This window comes from Hylobates moloch, unplaced genomic scaffold, assembly GCF_009828535.3.
Source record: "Hylobates moloch isolate HMO894 unplaced genomic scaffold, HMol_V3 SCAFFOLD_14, whole genome shotgun sequence".
Lineage (NCBI taxonomy): Eukaryota > Metazoa > Chordata > Mammalia > Primates > Hylobatidae > Hylobates > Hylobates moloch.
Window position 1 is genome coordinate 37,786,975 of NW_026652289.1, and position 22,860 is coordinate 37,809,834.

Here is a 22,860-nt window from a genome sequence, read left to right on the forward strand (position 1 = left end):
AAAAAACCCCAGCAGGTATATAAAAAGCAAGTATGAAAGGGTGAGCATTTCAATGGAGAGAGGAATAACAAATAATGAAGAAATGCACTGAAATATCCTCAAATAGATGTAAAGCAAAGTAATAATGCTGTATTCTTTTCTGCAAATTAAATTAAATACACTACATTTTATTAAATTAATTTTTGTGGGTACATAGTGGGCTTATAGATTTATGAGGTACATGAAATATTTGGATACAGGTATGCAGTATATCACAATCACATCGGGTAAATGGGGTATACATCACTTCTACTATTTATCCTTTGTGTTGCAAACAATCCAATTATACTCTTTGTTATTTTAAAATGTACAATTATTTTTGACTATAGTCTCCCTGTTGCTTTATCAAATACTATAACTCATTCATTCTCTCTATTTTTGTATCAGTTAACCACCCCAGCTTCTGGTAACCACTCTTCTGCTCTTTACGTCCATGAGTTCAATTGTTTTAATTTTTAGCTTCCACAAATAAGTGAGAACACGCAAAGTTTGTGTTTCTCTGCCTGTCTTATTTCACTTATAATGATCTCCAGTTCCATCCATGTTGTTGCAAATGACAGAATCTCATTATTTTTTATGGCTGAACAGTACTCCATTGAGCATATGTACCACATTTTCTTTATCCATTCATGTGTCGATGGACACATAGCTTGTTTCCACATCTTGGCTATTGTGAATAGTGCTGCAATAAACATGAGAGTACAGACATCTTTTTTTTTTTTTTTTTTTTTTTGAGACGGAGTCTTTCTCTGTCCCCCAGGCTGGAGTGCAGTGGCGCGATCTCGGCTCACTGCAAGCTCCGCCTCCCGGGTTCACGCCATTCTCCTGCCTCAGCCTCCCGAGTAGCTGGGACTACAGGCGCCCGCCAACACACCCGGCTAATTTTTTGTATTTTTAGTAGAGACGGGGTTTCACCGTGTTAGCCAGGATGGTCTCGATCTCCTGACCTCGTGATCCGCCCGCCTAGGCCTCCCAAAGGGCTGGGATTACAGGCTTGAGCCACTGCGCCCGGCCGAGTACAGACATCTTTTTGACATACTGATTTTTTCCTTCGGGTATCTACCTAGCAGTGGGATTGTTGGATCATAAGTGTGTTAGGTCATTCTCACATTGCTATAAAGAAATACCCGAGATGGGGTAATTTATACAGAAAAGAGGTTTAATTGGCTCACGGTTCTGTGGGCTGTACAGGCAGCATGATGGTGGCGTCTGCTCAGGATCTGGTGAGATCTCAGGAAACTTACAATCATGGCAGAAGGCGAAGGGGAAAAAGCCATGTCACATGGCCAGAGCAGGAGCAAAAGAGGGAGAGGAGAGATGCCACATACTTTTAAATGGCCAGATCTCATGAGAACTCACTATTGTGAGAACAGTACCAAGGAGATGACACTAAACCATTCATGAGAAGTACACCCCTATGATCCAGTCAGTTCTTACCAGGCCCCAACTCTGACATTGGGGATTATATTTCAATATGAGATTTGAACGAGGACATACATCCAAACTGTATCAGTATGATAGCTTTATTTTTAGTTTTTCGAGGAAGCTCCAAACTGTTTTCCATAGTGATTGTACTAATTTACATTCCCAACAACAGTATACAAGAATTCCCTTTTCTCCACATCCTTGCCAACATTTGTTACTGCCTGCCTTCTGAATGAAATGCATGTAAACAGGATAAGATGATGTCTCAATGTAGTTTTGATTTGCATATACCTGTTGCCATTTGTATGTCTTCTTTTAAAAAACATCTATTCAGATCTTTTGCCCATTTTTTAATCAGATTATTAGATATTTTTCCTGTAGAGTTGTTTAAGCTTCTTATATATTCTGGTTATTAATTCCTTGTCAGATGGATAGTTTGCACATATATTCTCTCATTCTATAGGTTGTATCTTCACTTTGTTGATTGTTTCCTTTGCTGTCCAGAAGCTTTTTAACTTTATGTAATCCAATATATCCATTTTTTGCTTTGGATGCCTCTGCTTGTGAGGTATTACTCAAGAAATCTTCGCCCAGTCTAATGCCTTGGAGAGTTTCCCTAACGTTTTCTTTTAGTAGTCTGAGGTCTTAGATTTAAGTCTTGAATACATTTTGATTTGATTTGTGTATATAGTGAGAGAGATAGAGGACTAGTTTCGTTCTTTTGCATATGGATGTCCAGTTTTCCCAGCACCATTTATTGAGGAGACTACCTTTTTCCCAGTGTATGTTCTTGGTTACTTTGTCAAAACTGAGTTCACTGTAGTTGTGTGGATTTGTTTCTGGGTTCTCTATTCTGTTCCATTGCTATATGTGTTTGTTTTTATGCGCTTTCCATGCCGTTTTGGTTACTATATCTCTGTAGTATAATTTGAAGTCAGGTAATGTGATTCTTCCAGGTTTCTTTTTACTTAGATTATTGGCTATTCTGGATCTTTTGTGGTTCCATATACATTTTAGGATTTTTTTCTATTTCTGTGAAGAATATAATTGGTATTTTGATAGGCATTGCATTGAATCTGTAGATTGCTTTGGGTAGTATGGACATTTTAACAATATTGATTTTTTTAATTCATATATATGGACTATATTTCCATTTTTTGGTGTCCCCTTTAATTTCTTGCATCAATGTTTGATAGTTTTCCTTGTAGAGATCTTTCACTTCTTTGATTAATTCTTAAATATTTTATTTAATTTATATATAGTTAATGGGATTATTTTATTGATTTTTTTTCAGATTGTTCTCTGTTGACATAGACATATGCTACTGATTTTTGTATGTTGATTTTGTATCCTGCAACTTCACTGAATTTGTTTATGAGTTCTGATAGTTTTTTGGTAGAGTCTTTAGGCTTCTCCTATCATCTGCAAACAAAAATAATTTGACTTCTTCCTTTTCAATTTGGATGCGCTTTATTTCTTTTTCTTGTTTGGTTGCTCTAGCTAGGACTTCTAGTCCTATGTTAAATAACAGTGGTGACAGTGAGCATCCAGATGTCAGAGGAAAGGCTTTCAGTTTTTCCCTATTCAGTATGATACCTACCTATGAGTCTGTCATATATGACATTTATTATGTTGAGGTATGTTCCTTCTGTTCCCAGTTTTTTTGAGTGTTTTTGTCATAAAGGGTGTTGAATTTTATTAAATGCTTTTTCAGCATTAGTTTAAAGGATCATGTGGTTTTTGTCCTTCATTCTATTGATATAATGTATCACACTGATTTGTGTATGTCAAACTATCCTTGCATCACTGGGATAAATCCCCTTGGTCATGATGAATAATCCTTTTAATATAAGACAATAGTAGTTTACACATCACAATTACAGTATTACAGTATTCTGTGTCTTTCTGTGTGTGTGCTTACTATTACCAATGAGCTTTGTACCTTCAGATGATTTATTCTTGGCTGCGAACATCCTTTTCTTTCAGAATGAAGAACTCCCTTTAGCATTTCCTATAAGACAGGTCTGGTGGTGATGAAATCCCTCAGTCTTTGTTTGTCTGTAAAGGTCTTTATATCTCCATCATAAGTTTGAAGGATATTTTTGCCAGATATATTACTGTAGGGTAAAAGTTTTATTTTTTCTTCAGCACTTTCAGTATGTCATGCCACTCTCTCTTATCCTGTAAGATTTCTACTTGAAAAGTCCACTGCCAAATGTATTTGAACTTCATCATATGCTCTTTATTTATTTTCTCTTGCTGCTTTTAGAATTCTTTCTTTATCCTTGACTTGGGGACTTTGATTATTAATGCCTTGAAGTAGTCACCTTTGGGTTATATCTGCTTGGTGTTCTATAACCTTGTTGGACTTGAGTGTTGATATCTTTCTTTAGGTTTGGGAAGTTCTCTAATATTATCTCTCTGAATAAACTTTGTTTCTCTGTCTCTTTTTCTACCTCCTCTTTAAGGCTACTGACTCTTAACATTTGCCCTTTAGGGCCATTTTCTAGATCTTATGGGCATGCTTCATTGTTTTTCATTCTTTTTCTTTTGTCTCCTCTGAGTGTGTGTTTTCTTCTTTTTGTTTTTGTTTTTCTTTTTTCTTTTTGAGACAGAGTCTTGCTCTGTCACCCAGGCAAGAGTGCAGTGGCGCAATCTTGGCTCACTGCAACCTCCAACTCCCAGGTTCTCTGCTCCCCAGGTTCAAATGGTTCTCATGCCTCAGCCTCCTGAGTAGCTGGGACTACAGGTGCACACCACCGTGTATGGCTACTTTTCTTTAATTTTTAGTTTTAGTAGACACAGGGTTTCACTAGGTTGCCCAGGCTGGTCTCAAACTCCTGGGGAAACTCGAAGGGATCCACCCGCTTCAGCCTACCAAAGTGCTAGGATTATAGGTGTGAGCCTCCATGCCCAGCCTGACTGTGTATTTTCAAATAGCCTGCCTTCCAGCTCACTAATTCTTTCTTCTGCTTGATCAATTCTGCTATTAAGAGACTCTGATGCATTCAACAACATATCAATTGCATTTTTCAACTGCAGAATTTCTGCTTAATTCTTTTAATTTCTTTGTTAAATTTATCAGATAGAATTCTGAATTCCTTCTCTGCGTTATCTTTAATTTCTTTGAATTTCCTCAAAGCAGCTATTTGAATCCTCTGACTCACAGGTTATATAGCTCTGCTTCTCTAGGATTGGTCTTATTTATTTCATTTGGTGAGCTCATGTTTTCCCAGATGGCCTTGATGCTTTTTGATGTGCGTCTGTGTCTGGGCATTGAAGAGTTAGGTATTTATTATAGTTTTCACATTCTGGGCTTGTTTGAGCTTGTCCTTTTTGAGAGAGATTTCCAGGTATTCAAAGAGACTTGGGCCCCAAGTCCAGTAATGCTGTGGTTTTTGCAGACTTGAATAGGTACCACCTTGGTGGTCTTGGATAAGATCCAAAAGAGTTCTCTGGATTAACAGGCAAAGGCTCTTATTCTTTTTCCTTAGTTTCTCCCAAACAAATGGAGTCGCTCTCTGTACTGAGCCACCTGGAACTGGGGGTATATTGATGTAAACACCCCTATGGCCACCACCACTGAGACTGTGCTGGGTCAGATCTGAAACTAGCACAGCATTGGGTCTGGTTCAAGCCCTTCCCTTCAGGAAGGCAAGCTCCCCGAGACCCTGGATTTGTCCAGAGGTGCTGTCTGGGAGGGAGTCAAAAACCTTAGCCATTTACATGATGTTCTACTCTACTACAGCTAAGCTGGCACTCAAATTATAATACAAAGTCCTTTCCACTCTTCCTTTCTCTTTCCACTGTGGCTGAGCTGGTCCCTTTCTCTGTGGTCACAGCCAACAGTGGTCAACAGGGGATTCTGCCAGGTGACTGCCATTGCTCACTTAGAGCCCAAGGGCTCTTCAGTCAGCTTGTGGAGAATGCAGACTGGCCAGGGATTCACCCTTCATGGTACGTCCAGAAATGCTGTCCAAGAGCCTAGGCCTGGACTCAGGGCCTCCAAGAGCCTGCTTGTTGCTCTACTCCACTGAGGCTGAGTTGGTACCTGGTTTTTAGTTTCTGTGACAGTGTTTATCTGTGTGCAGATAGTTGTTAAAATTTGGGTTCTAGCTGTGGGGATGAATGGTATAGGTTTCTATTCCATCATCTTGCTCTGCCAAAAAAAAAAAGCAACATACAAAGATACTTTATTTCATTTATTGATAATACACTATTATTATTTATGTAGAATATTTTATTTTTGCTAAAATTAGAGTCAACTTTAATATCCAGCAAAAAAGAGCAAATAATTATTTTATCTGTTACATTAGGGAAATTTTAATAAACGTTGTAACAGTGTGTTACCTGCTGAAAAACGCTTTTTAATTTTTTATCTCAGTTGTTTTCACAAAAAAGTCTCACGAGGAAAGGAGAGTAAGAATTATCCCAATTTTACAAATATAAACAATTCAGCTCAGAGATTAAGTAATTTGGCCAAGGTCATCAAAAGTTAGAAATGTAATTGGCAGAGATTCAAGACTTGATTATTCCCAGGGACATTCCTATGATATTAACCTGCCTTGGAAGGCCTGGAAAGCCCTTATAAACCCAGAAAACTTGATTAATAAAGAATTGAGGAGAGCTGCAAGAGTGTGGATCAGGGCATCTCAAAAGTGTCAGGTACCTAGTGGGTTATCCACTGGAGTGGAGTAAAGAGAACAGGCCCAAGGATACCTCATGTGGGCTCCTACCCAAAATGAGCAGGCCCAGAATCCAGCAGAGGAGAGAACTGAGGTGAGAGGGAAGTCAAATACTAAAGGAAGGGATCAGGGGACATTAAAGAGAAACTGACTTGTTGACAATTTAAACCATGATCCTTTCAATCACCACAATCTATTTTTCCTTCTACAGTAATTGAGTTGGAGGTGGGCACATGGCAAGACAACATTTTCCAGCCACACTTTCAGTAAGGTTTGGCAAGGATCTAAGCTGTCCCCAGTGGATATGAGCACACATGATATGTGTCTTCAGGTGTAGCTTATGAGAGAGCATGTGGCTTCTCTCTATTTCCTTCTGCTTTCCCACCTGCTAGAACCCAGATATGGTGGAACTATGCAATACTAAGGAATGCAGTCCCTGATTGTCTATGTGGGGCAGGCTGACTGCCAGCCGAAACTCTCACCTGTGTCTCTTATGAGCAAGAGAAAAATATCTTTGTTTCCTAAGGCAGCAGTCCCCAAACTTTTTGGCACCAGGGACTGGTTTCCTGGAAAGCAATTTTTCCACAGACCGGGAGGGAGATGGTTTTGGGTTGATTCAAGTGCATTATCTTTATTGTGCACTTTCTTGCTATTATTATTACATTGTATTATATAATGAAATCATTATGCAATTCACCATAATATAGAATCAGTGGGAGTCCTCAACTTGTTTTCCTGCAACTAGACAGTCCCATGTGGGGGAGATGAGAGAGACAGGGACAGATCATCAGGTATTAGAGAATCATAAGGAGTGTGCAACCTAGATCCCTCACAAGTGCAGTTCACAATAGGGTTTGTGCTCCTCTGAGAATCTAATGCTGCCACTAATCTGACAGAAGGTGGAGCTCTGGCGGTAATGCAAGCGATGGGGAGTGGCTGTAAATACCGATGAAGTTTCACTTGCTGCTCACCTCCTGCTGTGTGGCCCATTTCTTAACAGGCTATAGACCAGTACCAGTTCATGACCCTGGGGCTGGGGACCCCTGTCCTAAGATATGTATTTTTTCCAAATTGTATCAACTTTGTCTTACCTCATGAATGCAGGAGTAAACTAACATTTACATTCCACACCCAATGAGATGCTTTATCAGTGTCTGATCAAATAGTTGTAACAACTCTGCAAGGTGGATATATTTATTCTTATTTTGTAATTGAGAAAACTGAGTCTAAGGAGAGGTTAACTGACTCGATGAAGGCTCCATGGGAGACTGTGAAATGTAAGGATGGGAAGTGGAGTGTTGACTAGCTGGTTGCAAAGCCTGTCTGTGCTCTTCATTGGAATGTAATTTTTAATCTCCCTAAGCCTCATTTTCTTCTTCTGTAAAATAGGGATAATTAAAGAATCTGTCACTTAGGGTTCTTGGGAAATTCAATGAGATAATCAATCTGAAGTGCCTGATATATAGTAAGAGCTCAGTAAGTGCTGATGTCTTTATTCCATAGCTAGTAAATAGTTGAGATAAGATTCAAACCAAATTCTCTGACGCTCCAAAACCCATAATCTTGTCACCCAGGGAGCAAGATCTGATCCGTCTTTGTGCTGCCTGTTTCCTGCTTTTAAAGCACATTTTTCCTCCTTTCCCACCCTCGTAGCTGCTCCCTTTTTAGTGTATTGGTTGTGAGGCTTGGGCCTGGTATTATATCTGCTACTGAAACTAAAAGTGGTCATAAAGAAAATATAGTTTCCTGCCATTAGAAAGACTTTCCTCTGTGTCCAGGGAAAGATGTTTCATCCATTTAATACACAACACAGTTATATAGGTCCTGCAGTCAAAACACTCCAAAATATATGTTTTAAAAAACATAGTTAAGATGTCATACTGTTCCCTACAGTACTTTAGAGCTAAATGTGTAGCAGCATTTGTTTCTGTTTCCTTGTCCTGAGGTTCCTCCCCTTTCTTCCAGGTCATCCATCTGCTGACTGTCCCTGGTCCTTTTAATGCAAGCACATCAATGTGGTCACTCAAAGATCCACACACCTGAAGGAATTCACTTCCAGGAAATGTTAATGCATTTGCCCAATATCAGTCTCCCATTTTATTTTTAGTCCTTTTCTTTCCTAATAGAATGCTATCACCATCAGTGAAAAAAAAAAAAAAAAATTGGGGGTTGAGGAGAGGTGGGTCAAAGGACATAACTTTAAGTTAGGAGAAATAAGTTCAAGAGATATTACTTTGTACAATAGTTAATAACAACAAATGGTATACTTGAAAATTGCTAAGAGAGTAGATTTTAAGTGTTTTTACCACAGAGACACAAAAATGGTATGTGTGTGAGGTAATGCATATGTTCATTAGCTCAATTCCACCATTCCATAATGTGTACATATTTCAAAACATCACATTGTACACAAAAATGCATACAGTTTTTATTTGTCAATGAAAAAAATGGGAAGCCTTTTTCATATTCCTCTAGGGCATCCCTGCTCATTAGAACTGTATTAGTCTGTTTTCAAGCTGCTGATAAAGACATACCCAAGACTGGGTAATTTATAAAAGAAAGAGGCGGCCGGGCTCGGTGGCTGACACCCGTAATCCCAGCACTTTGAGAGGCCGAAGTGAGTGGATCACGAGGTCAGGAGATGGAGACCATCCTGGCTAACACAGTGAAACCCCGTCTCTACTAAAAAATACAAAAAATTAACCAGGCATGGTGGTGAGCACCTGTAGTCCCAGCTACTCAGGAGGCTGAAGCAGGAGAATGGTGTGAACCTGGGAGGTGGAGCTGGCAGTGAGCCGAGATCACGCCACTGTACTCCAGCCTGGGCGACAGAGCCACTGTGCTCCAGCCTGGGCAACAGAGCAAAAGTCCGTCTCAAAAAAAAAAAGAGGCTTAATGGACTCACAGTTCCACGTGGCTGGGAAGGCCTCACAATCATGGCGGAAGGTGAAAGGTATGTCTTACATGGTGGCAGACAAGAGAGAAATGAGAGCCAAGCAAAAGGGGTTCCCCTTATAAAATCATCAGATCTCCTGAGACTTATCCACTACCACAAGAATAGTATGAGGGAAACAGTCCCCATGATTCAATTATCTCCCACCAGGTCCCTCCCACAATATGTGAGAATTATGGGAACTACAATTCAAGATGAAATTTGGGTGGGGACACAGCCAAACCATATTAAAGACTCTCTGCAATGATGGAAATAATTTATATCTGTGTTATGCTGGCCAGTATGGTAGCCTCTAGCCACATGTGGCTATTGCGCACTTGAAATATGGCTAGTTTAACTCAGGAAACCAAAATTATAATTACGGCATATTTAATTTTTATTAATTTAATTTAAATTGCAATAGGTAGCTAGTGGCTACTGTATTGGCAGCACAGTTCTAAAGTTTAGACAAGCACTGTCCAATAAGAAGCATAATATAAAAGCCACATACGTGATTTAAAATTTTTTAGTAGCCACATTCAAAAGTTAAAAGAAAAGAAAGGAATGCAAGTAAAAGTTATTTTAGCAACATTTTATTATCATGTTATTATATAATCTTCATGTACAATAAAATAAACATGTAATTAATATTAACATTTTTTCAGACTTTTTTTTACACTAATTCTTTGGAAATCTCTTTTGTATTATATTTTAGGCTTTCAGACATCTCAATCAAAACCACTCAGATTTCAAGTGCTCAACAGACACAGGTGCCTATGGCTACCATATTGGATAATGCAGCCCTATAGCATTAAAGTATATGCTTCTTAGCGGGACAGATCTGTCTTGTTCGTCAATAAATCCCTGGCTTTCAACATTACCCTGGCCCATAAGAAGTCTTTAATAAATGTGTTTATTGACTCCCATTCAGGATGATCAATTCTCACACTGGATTTACAGTTAAACCAAATAATGCCTACAAAAATATATTAAGCTCTTATATTAGCTCTTCCATTTAGAGTTAAATCTATTTTATTTTTACAAGTACCTAAGTGTTATGAGTTTCCATGTATATTGTGAATTTTAATGCTTGAGAGCAGGAATCAGCAAACTTTTTCTTTAAAGGATCAGATAGTAAATATTTTAACCTTTGCAAGTCATATAGGCTCTGCTGTAACTACTCAACTCTGCTGCTCTAGGGCAAAGTGATCATAAACCATATGTAAACATATGGGTGTGGCTGTGTTTCAATAAAACTTTATTTACAAAAACAAGCATCAGGCAGGATTTGGTCCTGAATGCTGGATTTTGCCAGCCCTTGCTATACCTTACAGTAAGGTCTGTATTTTAAATATATGTTGTCCTTAACACTTCTAACACAGTACTGTATAAACTAGAGGTGCTCAATACATAAATGCTGACCTAATATGAGAAAAGTATTCTGCTTCTGTTTAAAACCATCAGTTCACGTAGTTACTCTTTTATGAAACATTTACTGCATGTTTAAATTGCTGCATCCTCAGCACTTTGCACCGTGCCAGACACATAGTAAGTGATTAACAAATGTTTGTTAATGACTAATAAATGGATTAAATAGCTTACTAGGGGCTGAAGGAATCCAGGGGGACTTCAAAAAGGTGGTAGCATTTGAACTGAATATTAAAAGTGAGTAAAAGATAGCAGAGAAACCTGTCAAATACTACCTCAGCTAGGTGAAAAAAGTCAAGGTCAGTATCAGTAGTCATAAATTATGTTGATAGTAGGTATTCTTCTTTGGGGGGTTGGAGGGCATTGCAGAGTTTCACTCTGTCACCCAGGCTGGAATGCAATGGTGCGATCTCGCCTCACTGCAACCTCCGCCTCCCAGGTTAAAGCAGTTCTCCTGCTTCATCCTTCGGAGTAACTGGGATTACAGGCGAACGCCATCACACCTGGCTAACTTTTGTATTTTTTGTAGAGACGGGGTTTCTCCATGTTGGCCAGGCCGGTCTCGAACTGACCTCAAGTGATCCACCCACCTCAGCCTCCCAAAGTGCTGGGATTACAGGCATGAGCTACCGCGCCCAGCTGATAGTAGGTATTCTTGATGTGGTGTAATAAAAATGGCCCTTTACCTCTGTATTTTTCTTCACAATAACTCATAAAACCAGTCTTATTATGTGAAAAATATTAGATAAATTCCCATGGAGGGGCATCCTACAGAACATTTGAATAGTATGCCCCAAATTGAGAAGGTCATCAAAAACAAACAAAGTCAGAGAAACTGTCATGACCAGGAGCAGCCTAAGGAGACATGAGGACTGAATGTCATGTGGTATCCTGGGACACAAAAGAGAATTCTGTAAAGACTAAGGAAATCTGAATAAAGTATGGGCTTTAGTATATGACAATGTATCACTATTGATTCATTAATTGTGACAAATATCTCATAATAATCTAAGATGTTAACAATAGGGGACACTGAATATGGGGTATATGGAAACACTGTGTACTCTCTGCTTATTTTTTTCTGTAAATATAAAAGTTTTTTTAAAAAAATAAAGTCTATTTAAAAATAAAGAGCAGATGCAATCTACCAGCCAGCAGGACTGGAATGCCTATTGCAAAACTGGCCAAAAATTTAAAAGTAGGGTTCTCTAGCAAGAAGAAAAGGGCACCTAAATCCAGACAGAATGAACAGCATGAGCAAAGACATGGAGCCTTGGCATAGTCAGTGGCATACACTTCTTGCTAATGACAGGATGAGACATGAAAGGTTTGGAGGTGGGGTGGAGAAACATGACCAAATTTGTGTTTTAAATCTGAGGAGTGGGACAGTGACATTGGTGGTAGGAGTCACCTATGTGCGTTTTACAGTGGATAACATCACATTGCATCACATCAAAAATAATGCAGCATTAATCTATTTTTTATTATTAAAATAACCCTCTAGGCTCAGCCCTTTTACACTGGCAGAAGGAGGCAGATGAACTCATAGAACAAAATCAATTAGTTCTAAATAGTTTCTTTTTTCCTTTCCTTCTGTTTGGTTTTTAAATTAGTGATACGGTAACGGTATTGAGAGCCAAAGCTTGCAGTTGCAAGAGCTAGACTAAGGACCTCAGCATGAAGTTGAGACAGTGAATGCCAACTACATCTCTGCCAATAGTCTCATTTTCTAGATGGGTAAACAGAGGCATGGAAGGATTAAGTTACTGATCCAAGGCCTTACAGTCAGAATTCAAACCTTAATACCACACAGTACTATTGCTGCTGTAACAGGTATCATTCTGGTTAAAATCATACTCTCGTTTAAGTGAGAAATGATTAAGGTTATCACTTTGGTTTTTAAAACGTCCATTAATGGGTAAGTGAAGCCATGTGGACTTGCAAAAAAAAAAAAAAATATGTATATATATGGCTGAACCAGAATGCATGCCTGATACCCTAGCCACTTAGAGGGAGATTTTGAAAAGATGCCACCTTGAATCACCACTCTGACTGTCTCCTTACTCTGACAGAGTTGTTATCACAGGTGTGGGGCTTCAGATATTTATCATTTGCATCCCTTCCTAACAATCATGATAGCTTCTTATATGTGAGCTCATCATTATTATGGAATTTCCTCAGAGTGTTGGAGACTTTACCTTCAACTCTGCTGTGGAAATTTCACATACCAAGGAGATTACAATACCATGGCTCTCCATGTCATTTGTGTCCTAAGTAAGCATTTGAAAGCGCTGCAAAGTAGCATGAGTTTGTGGTTGAACATGAGGTGTATGACTGTACTGTGACTTCATGGCCTGAGATTGCTGACAGATTTGGTGATTGTCCAATTAATTTGATTAATATTGACAACATAAACAGGCATCTCATCTCAATGTGAGACATGTCTGTTTTACATTTTTAAAAGCAGGTTTATTGAGATTTAATTCCATGTCATAGAGTGTAACAGTTTAATGTGTACTAGTAAGTGGTTTTTAGTATATTCATGAAAGTTCAGTGATGTGTACATCAGCACTTGCTAATTTCGGAACATTTTCATCACCCCCAAAAGAAACCTCATACATATTAGCAGTCACCTCTCATTCCCCCTGCCCCCAGCCCATGGCAACCACTAATATAATTTCTGTCTCTATGGATTTGTCTCTTCTGAACATTTCATATATGTGGAATCACATAACACTACAGCCTTTTGTGCCTGATTTATGTCACCTAACATAACATTGTTAAGGTTTGTCCCACATTTATAGCATGCATCAGAACTTCATTCCTTTTTGTCTCAGTAATATTCTGTTGCACGTATACATCACATGTTTATCTTTTCATCAGATAAACAAACATGTGGTGTATACGTGCAATAGAATGGACACAGATTGTTTCTACTTTTTTGCTATTATGAATAATGCTGCTATAACAATTTGTGCATAATTTGTTGTGCGGACACATTATCATATCTCTTGAGTATATGCTTAATAGTAGAATTACGAAGCCATGTCGTAACTCTATGTTTAACATTTTGAAGACCTGGCAAACTGATTTTCAACGTGGCTTCATTATTTTACCTTGCCACCAGCAATGTATGTATGTTCCAGTTTCTCCATATCCTCTTCAATACTTCTTAGTGCCCATCATTTTTTACTATGGTCATAGTACCTGGTATGAAGTGGTATCTCATTGTGGTTTTAATTTTTATGACTTCAACAACAATGATGTTAAGCATTGTTTCATGTACTTTTTGACCATTTCTATATGTTCTTTGGAGAAATGTCTATATAAATCCTTTGTCTATTTTATATTTGAGTTATCTTTCTATTGTTGAGTTTAACCAATTCATTAAATATTTGGAAACTGGTCTCTTGCCAGATATATGACTTATAAATATGCATTCAATTCTTGCATTCAATGGATTGTCTTTTCATATTACTGATGGCGCCCTTTGAAGCACATTTTAAATTGTTATAATGTTCAATTATCTATTTTCCTTTTCTTGCTTGAGCTTTTATTGTCATATCAAAGAAACATTGCCTAATCCAAGGTCTTGAAGCTCTATAACTGCTTTCTTCTAAGAATTCTATAGTTTTAACATATACATTTGGCTTCTGATCCAGTAAGAGTTAACATTTGCATGTGCTATGTGGTAAGAGGTCAACTTTATTTTTTTTTGCATGTGGATATCTAGCAATTCTAGTCCCATTTGTTGGAAAGAATTTTCTTGCTCTTATTCAATTTTCTTGCAACACTTGTCAAAAAATCAGTTCCCCATAAATGTAAGGGTTTATTTCTGTACACTCAATTTCATTTCATTGACCTATGTATCTATCCTATGCCAGCACCACACTGTCTTAATTACTGTAGTTTTGCGGCAAGTTTTGAAAATCAGGAAGTATGAGTCTTTCAGTGTTGTGTTTTTTCATTTGTTTGATTCTTCCTTAGTTTCTTTCAATAATGTTTTGCAGTTTTCAATGTGTTAGTGTTTCACTTCTTTTGCTACAGTTATTTTTAAATATCATTATTTTATGCTCTTATAGATGGAGTTGTTTAAATTTCATCTTTGGAACTCATTTTTTTTTACATTGGCTTGTATCTTACAATCTTATTGAACTCATTTATTAGATCTAATAGTTTTTTGGCAGATTTCATAGGATTTTCTATAAACACAATAATGTTATCTGCAAATAGGGATAGTTTCACTTCATTCTTTTCAGTCTGGATGTCTTTATTTCCTTGCCTAATTTCCCTGGCTAGAATCGCCAGTACAATGTTGAACAGAAATGACAGGAGTGGACATCTACGTCTTATTCCTGATCTTCAGGTAAAGTATGCAGTCTTTACCATTAAATGTAATATTAATTGTGGGGTTTTTGTAGATGCTCTTTATCAGGTTGAGGAAGTTTCATTCTATTCCTACTGTGTTAGTTGTTTTCACTGTGAAAATGTGTTGAATTTTGTCAAATGCTTTCTCTTCATCTATTCAGCTGATTATGTAGATGTTGCCCTTTCCTCTATTAACAGGGTGTATTACATTGATTGACTTTAGTACGTTAATGTAATCTTGAATTCTTGGAACATATTTCACTTTGTTACAGTGTTTAGGTCTTTATATATGCTGCCAATAGTGACCTCATAGAATGAATTAGAAATTGTTCTTTCATCTGGAATTTTTTGGAAGAGTTTGAGAAGGATTGGTGTCAATTCTTCTTCAAAAGTTTGATAGAATTCACTCAAGAGTCCATATAGGCCTGGGTTTCTCATAGTGGAATTTTTTTTATCACTAATTCAATATCTTCATTTGTTATGGGTCTATTTCTTTTTTTATTATACTTTAAGTTCTGGCATACATGTGCAGAACATGCAGGTTTGTTACATAGGTATACATGTGCCATGGTGGTTTGCTGTACCTATCAACCTGTCATCTACATTAGGTATTTCTCCTAATGCTATCCCCCTCCCACCTCCCGACAGGCCCCAGTATGTGATGTTCCCCTCCCTGGGTCCATGTGTTCTCATTGTTCAACTCCCACTTATGAGTGAGAACATGCGGTGTTTGGTTTTCTGTTCCTGTATTAGTTTGCTGAGAATGATGGTTTCCAGCTTCATCCACGTCCCTGCAAAGGACATGAACTCATCCTTTCTATGGCTGCATAGTATTCCATGGTGTATATGTGCCACATTTCCTTTATCCAGTCTGTCATCAATGGGCATTTGTGTTGGTTTGCTATTGTGAATAGTGCTGCAATAAATGAATGTGTGCATGTGTCTCTATAGTAGAATGATTTATAATCCTTTGGGTATATACCCAGTAACGGGATTGCTAGGTCAAATGATATTTCTAGTTCTAGATCCTTGAGGAATCACTACACTGTCTTCCACAATGGTTGAACTAATTTACACTCCCAAGAGTGTAAAAGTGTCTCTATTTCTCTATATCCTCTCCAGCATCTGTTGTTTCCTGACTTTTTAAATGATCACCATCCTAACTGGCATGAGATGGTATCTCATTGTGGTTTTGATTTTCATTTCTCCAATAACCAGTGATGATGAGCTTTTTTCACGTTTATTGGCCGCATAAATGTCTTCTTTTGAGAAGTGTCTGTTCATATCCTTCACCCACTTTTTGATGGGGTTGTTTGTTTTCTTCTTGTTTATATGTTGCTATATGTTTTTGTGTCTTTTTTTAACAGGTACCCTGGGAGGCATAATTAACATGTTAACTTAATCTAGTTTAAATTAATACCAACTTATAAATGCTCCATTTCAGCTCCATCTCCTCTCTTCTCCACTCTTATTGACATATAAATTCCATCTTTTTTTTTTTTTTTTTTTTGAGATGCAGTCTTGCTCTGTTGCCCAGGCTGGAGTGAGCTGGCATGATCTCAGCTCACTGCAACCTCCGCCTTCCGGGTTCAAGCAATTCTCTTGCCTCAGCCTCCCGACTAGCTTGGATTATAGGTGCACTCCACCACACCCAGCTAATTTTTGTATTTTTAGTAGAGACAGGGTTTCACCATGTTGGTCAGGCTGGTCTTGAACTCCTGACCTTAGGTGATCTGCCCACCTGGGCATCCCAAAGTGCTGTGATTACAGGAACGAGCCATTGAGCCTGGCCAAAAATTACATCTTTATTCATTATAATCCTGTCAACACAGGATTATAATGATTGTTTACAGAGTTGTTACTGTCTAATGAAATAGAATAAGAAAAGTATTATGAATGAAAATATATTTGTAATGTTTTTTAAAGTTATGTATGGATTTACCACTGCCAGTGCATTTTATTTCTTCATGTGAGTTTAAGTTACTGTCTAATATCCTTTCATTTTAACCTGAAGTCATCTCATTAGTGTTTCTTGTGGACCAGATCTGCTGGCCATGAATTATGGTTTGTTTCTCTAGGAATCTCTTCATCTCCTCTTCATTCTTCATTTTTCAAGGGTAGTTTTGCTGGACATATATATATATATATATTTATTTTTTTTATTATTTTTTTTTTTTGCTTGACAGTCTTCTATTTCAGCATTTTTAGTGTGCTATCCCACTGCCTTCTGGGCTTCATGGTTTCTAATGAAAAGTCAGATATTAATCTTATGGACAATCATTGGTATGCAATAAGTTGCTTTTCTCAGATTACTTTCAAGAGTCTCTCTTTGACTCTGGCTTTCATGGGATTAAGTGTCTCTAGGTATAGGTGTTTGTGTTTATTTTACTTAGAGTTCATTGAACTACTTGCATTGCTGATTAATATTTTTGTGTCAGATCTGGAAGGTTTTGGCTATTATTTTTAAAATACTTTTTGAGTGAAGTTTTTGGTTCACAGCAAAATGAGAGGAAGGTACAGAGAGTTTATATGTACTCTCTGTCCTCACACATTTAGAGCCTCTCCCATTACCGACATCCTCCACTGGAGTGGTACACTTGTTCAAATTAATGAACCTACACTGACATATCATAGTCACCGAATTCTATCTTCAAATATTCTTTCTTCCCTTTTCTTTCTCTTCTCTCCTTCTGGAGACCCCATTATGCATGTGTTTGTATGCTTCATGGTGTCCCTAAGTTTCTGAGGGCCAGTTCTTTTTCTTTTTTCTTGAATTTTCTTTCTCAGACTATATAATCTCAAGCTACTTGTCTACGTATTTGTTGTTTCTTCATTCTGTCAGTTGTAATCCAGTGTTGAGTTCCTCTAGTGAATGTCTTATAGCACTAATTTTACTTTTCAAATGTAGAATTTCTATTTGGTTCTTTATTTAGTTTATGTCTCTTTTATTGATCTTTATTTGTGATAACATATACTTCTGAATATTTTCTTTAATTTTGTGTGTATGTTTTCTTTAGTTCTTTGAACATATTTAGGATAGCTGATTTAAAGTCTTTGTCTAGTAGGTTCAATGTCTGAATTTCCTTAGGGTAAGTCTCTGTTTTTTTCCCTTGCACATGGATGGTAGTTTTCTGATTTTTGTGTGTCTTATAATTTTTTATTGAAAATTAGATATTTAAGATACTGTAATGTATTACTTCTAGAAATCACATCCTAGCCCCGACCATGGTTTGTTGTTGCTGCTTTTTTATAGTTATTATTTAGTAATTTTCCTTGATTGTTTCTTTAAAGTTTGTATTTTTTTTTGTCATGTGTGGCCCCTGATGTCTGCTCAGTTCATTTAGTATAAGCTAATAAGCAGACAGAGGTTACCTTAAATGCTTGGACCAATGAGTCTCCCCACCTTTTCTGAGAGGCCCTGTTGAGCATGCCTTCAATGTTCTGACAGTCTACCACTATGTCTTAACCTTCACTTCTTTGCGAGGAGACTAAAAGTCAGCCAGAGGCACAAGCTCAAGGCCTTCTCAGGTCTTTCCTGAGCATACACACAACCTAGGTAATATCCACAATCTTGCATGTATGCATGGCTTTAGAGATTTCCAGGAATGTGTTACAGCTCTTTAAAGACCCCTTTGCAATATTATTTCTTAATTTCTCCTTATCAGTTGTTTTCGGTCAGTGCATTGTTAGATTAACACATATCATGGTTCTGGCAATTGTAATGTTAATCAATTGCCGCTGATTCTTTTCAGCAAATACCCAGTGGGTAGAACTGTTCACACAGAGTGAGTTTCAAATCAGGTCAAGTAAAAGCAAGCTCGGCAAGTGGACTTTTTCTCAAGCTGCGTTCAGGTCAAATAGTGCTGCTCTCTAGGGACAGTTACTTGCGGATTTTAGAGAGCTCCAAACTCTTCTGGGCCTTCAAGTGGATAGTAGCCTACTTAACTTTCATCACTACTGTAGTTATTATACTGTTGGTTTTCCAGGCCATTATGGTCTGGAAATAGCGTGATGAAATTAGGGCAAGTTAAAATACTAAAAAGCTTACTTTTCTTATTAACATTCCGTTAACTTCTTCAGTAAACACTTCTCAGATTGTTGCAAGCCTTAATTAATTCCAGACTTCATATGCTTTTGTAGAGGAGTGGACTTCAGAAGTCCTTACTCAGCCATTTTGGAAATCAAGCTCCTCTGCTTTGTTTTTGATGATCATAACATAAATGATCCCCATTTGAACAGCATAATAGCTTTTAAAAGGGAGCTCACGTATTATCTTTGCTTCTTTTAAAATTTGATCTATGGAATATTTTTAAAATGAATGTAGAAAAAACAACATATCAGATACTCAGATTTCAAAGATGTTCATATTTTTCTATATTTTCTTCAAATTCCTCTATTTATAAAGAAAAAATTTTTTATCATCCTTCCTTCTCTCCCTCTAAAGAGGTTGACCCTCTTTTGAAGTTGATATATGTTAATTCTAATACTTATTTACATATGAATGCATAGTGTGTGTGTGTATGTGTGTGTGTGTGTGTACAGTTGTACATGTTCTTTAAAGAATACCTTATGATAAATATATGCTCTTGGAAATTACCTTTCCTTGGTATTAATTTTTTGAGATTAATCTATGGTAATGCAGATAAATCTACAGTTTAACAAAATGGTATTCTGTTGAATGATCAACTGAAATCTATGTATTCAATCGTACGATAATGAGAACTCAGCATAGTGGTTCTCACTGTGAGCCCTGAAGTATGAGCCCTGAAGCTAGACTTCCTGAGGTCTAACCCTTATTTGGTTACTTCTATTTGTTTTTTTGATCCTGGGAAAATTATTTGATCGCTGTGCCTTCATTTACTTATACTGTAAAATATTAATAAACTCTATGTCCCTATATGACCACATAGTAATTTGGTGGATTAAATTATTATTATCGTTATTATTATTTTGAGATGGAGTCTCACTCTGTCACCAGGCTGGAGTGCAGTGGTGTGATCTTGGCTCACTGCAACCTCCGCCTCCTGGGTTCAAGCTATTCTCCTGCCTCGGCCTCCGAATGAGCTGGGACTACAGGCGTGCGCCACTATGCCCAGCTAATTTTTGTTATTTCCAGTAGAGACAGGGTTTCACCATGTTGGCCAGGATGGTTTCGCTTTCTTGACCTCATGATCCGCCCACCTCGGCCTCCCAAAGTGCTGTGATTACAGGCATGAGCCAGCGCCCCTGGCCTATTATTATTTTTGAGACAGAGTCTCACTCTGTCACCCAGGTTGAATGGTATTGTTTTTAACTAATAAAAAATTTAGACTAGTTCTCAGGAATCAGCTAGTGTTTGGGATGAATTAACTATTCCTATAAACAATGCTGCAGAAAACTTCCTTATACATATCTCATGAAATTTTTGGATTGTAGCACCTACAATATCCAGTTCAAACTGATGATATCAAGGTGAATTTCCACCAACATTTCTTGCTTTCTAATTACACTGGCATAATTAGACAACCCACAGTCTAGGAAAAGGTTATTTCTGTGCATATATATATTTTAAAAATCACTGTTTAAATATACATTTAATAAAACTTCCTACAAGTTGAAAAAAAAATTCCTACTAGAAAAATGAAAAAAAAAAAAAAGAAAAGAGAATTCACTTAAAACCCATATGACTAATAAACTGAGCAAGACTAACTGACTAACTGGTAGTTAGAAACCTTATTAATAAGTGGCCCAATGTAGCTTGGATGCACATCCAGCCTTTTGCCACTAGTCCACTTTTTTTCTTCCAAATAATCAGCAACTACCGAATGATAGTAAGGGTCTGCTTCTGTAAGTGATGCGTAACAGTATCATCCTTTCCCTCCTTTTGGAATGTCCTTTTATTTAAACAAAAACATTTTTTTTTCTAGGAAGAGTTTCTCTGAGCTGAAATTAGCTAGAACAACTTGTAACACATGGCATATTATCCATGGTTGTGAGCATGTGTTTTTAAAAGCCTGTGTAGGTGTTTCCACAAGTGTATGAATGTAACAGGTGTCCAGGCACACATGTTTTTTTAAAGCTAATGCTAGTAAAAATAGTCGATGTAAGTAATCTCCTTTCAGAATGGCAACACAGCTAACACTGCTATTCCTTTCAATTTGCGTTTACTGACATAAAATGAGAATCTGGCAACTTGACTCAGAGTAACCAGAGGCTGGTATGCTCATGGGCTTCTGAAATACATGAGGGGAAAACATTTCCTATCCAATCTTTGACATTCTATGTTCCAAAAGATTTTTATTTTAACCCCAGTTTTAATTGCCCTTCAGTATCAGAATTAATTGTGTTTTCCACTAAAAGGCCAGTGCAGCTTGAGGTTACTCCAGGGTCTCAGCAGCCAATGCATCTTCTGTAAGTGGCTTGATTGCCGTCTGCGGAGAGGAGGGCTGGGAAAGATGTGCTTGACCGAGGCTATACATTATAGTCCAATTAGTGTGGAGATCACTACATGCGTCTTTAACTTTATCTAGTAACTGTCGGAATCTCTAATGGAGACCACAGACAGAGTGGACAGGAATTTAGAACCCACTTTCTCTGCCAGGCAGAAGGGGAATGGCTTTGGCTGTGTACCAAATGACCACCAGGTCTACTTTTCTCAGTTTTTCTTTTCCTCACGCTCGTCTATTCCTCCCACCATCCAAAGAGTTAAAAACAAAGCCAGAGCGTTGAAGGTCCATGCAAGCATAGGTGATATAAAGTCTAGCAATGGTTCCTTGTAAAGGCTCTGGAGTCAGGGACCTTGGTTGGAATTTCAGGCTATTTGACCTCAGTTATTCAAAACTCTCTAAGCTGTAGACTCATCAATTAATGACATGAATAATAATTATAACCATCTTTATGGAATTATCAGAATTATTAAATGGCATTTCAATTTTAAAAATCCTATCTGGCATGCAGTAAGTAATTCATACATGTTTGCTTTGACTATACCATTATTGAATATTAAAGGAAAATAAAGTTCTAAAGGGGTTCCAAAGTCAGGACCTGTATGTCAACTCATCACAATTGTTCATCATGTGGTCTTACAAAGTCAGCTTCCAGTCATTTTCTCCACTGCCCTAATTTCTCTCTGGTCATTGAACATTTTCTAGAACCACTTAAGCTCAACTCTCTCTTTGTGATAAGGTTTTATTATGGGAATTCTCTGATCTCCATCACAGGAGGACTGGCCCCATCCAACATACTTCTTGTGAGTGCTACTTATCAATACTACTTATCAGTACTTCCTTTTATCTCCCTTTTCCTAAAGACTTACCTTCCACCTGACCACAGGTTTGAGGTTGAAATCTGCACTTTCATTTCTGGTCTGACCACTCCCCTGTCTCATGGATACACTCCAGGCTTGTTTCATCTCTCACTTGATAACATCTGGCTCTACTGAGAACAGGGGGAAAAATGTATGCCACCTCATACCCATAGACTTAGTCAATTCCCTTGCTCCATCTCTTCCTCTTTGAGAAAAAAGTCTTCCCTTCTCTGATATCTCCAAGGTCAAAGGCAGAGTAGAGGATTTGAACCAGCCTGCATGTAATGAATTACAGGATCTCAAACACTCTCCATTCTCTCATTATAACATAAGTACATACAATTCTGTGAAAGGGAGACTACTCAGTGGGCCAGTGCACTTCTGCTTAACAGCAAAATTTACAACAAGACGTTTCTTGAATATGATGCATGCCAAGAGTCAGTTAAGTTTGTTCAAAATATATTCATACCATGTTTACCATTATTGTAATTATATACTTTAATTAATTAATATATAAATGGATACTACATTTATGTGAGTTGTTGCCACTATTAAAACTAAATCGCAAGCTTTACAAAGACAAGATAAAGTAGAATCATTGTCTTAGCCAGTGTGGGCTGCTGTAACAAAAATGTCATAGCCTGGGTGGCATAAACAGCAGACGTTTATTTATCATAGTTCTGGAGGTTGGGAAGTCC

The 22,860-nt window shown here is 37.6% G+C and overlaps 1 long non-coding RNA gene across 3 annotated transcripts in view; it reads right to left on the reverse strand.

Moving 5' to 3' along the window:
* Positions 1 to 22,860, reverse strand: part of LOC131381174 (uncharacterized) — a 93,189-nt gene that overhangs the window by 34,336 nt on the left and 35,993 nt on the right. Inside the window, exon 4 of one of the 3 annotated variants that reach the window (XR_009209718.1) lies at positions 22,172 to 22,290. The exons of the other annotated variants lie outside the window; for them this stretch is intronic. This is a non-coding gene — a long non-coding RNA (uncharacterized LOC131381174). Of the gene's footprint in view, positions 1 to 22,171; positions 22,291 to 22,860 lie in introns of those variants that run through there. 3 annotated transcript variants of the gene reach the window in all.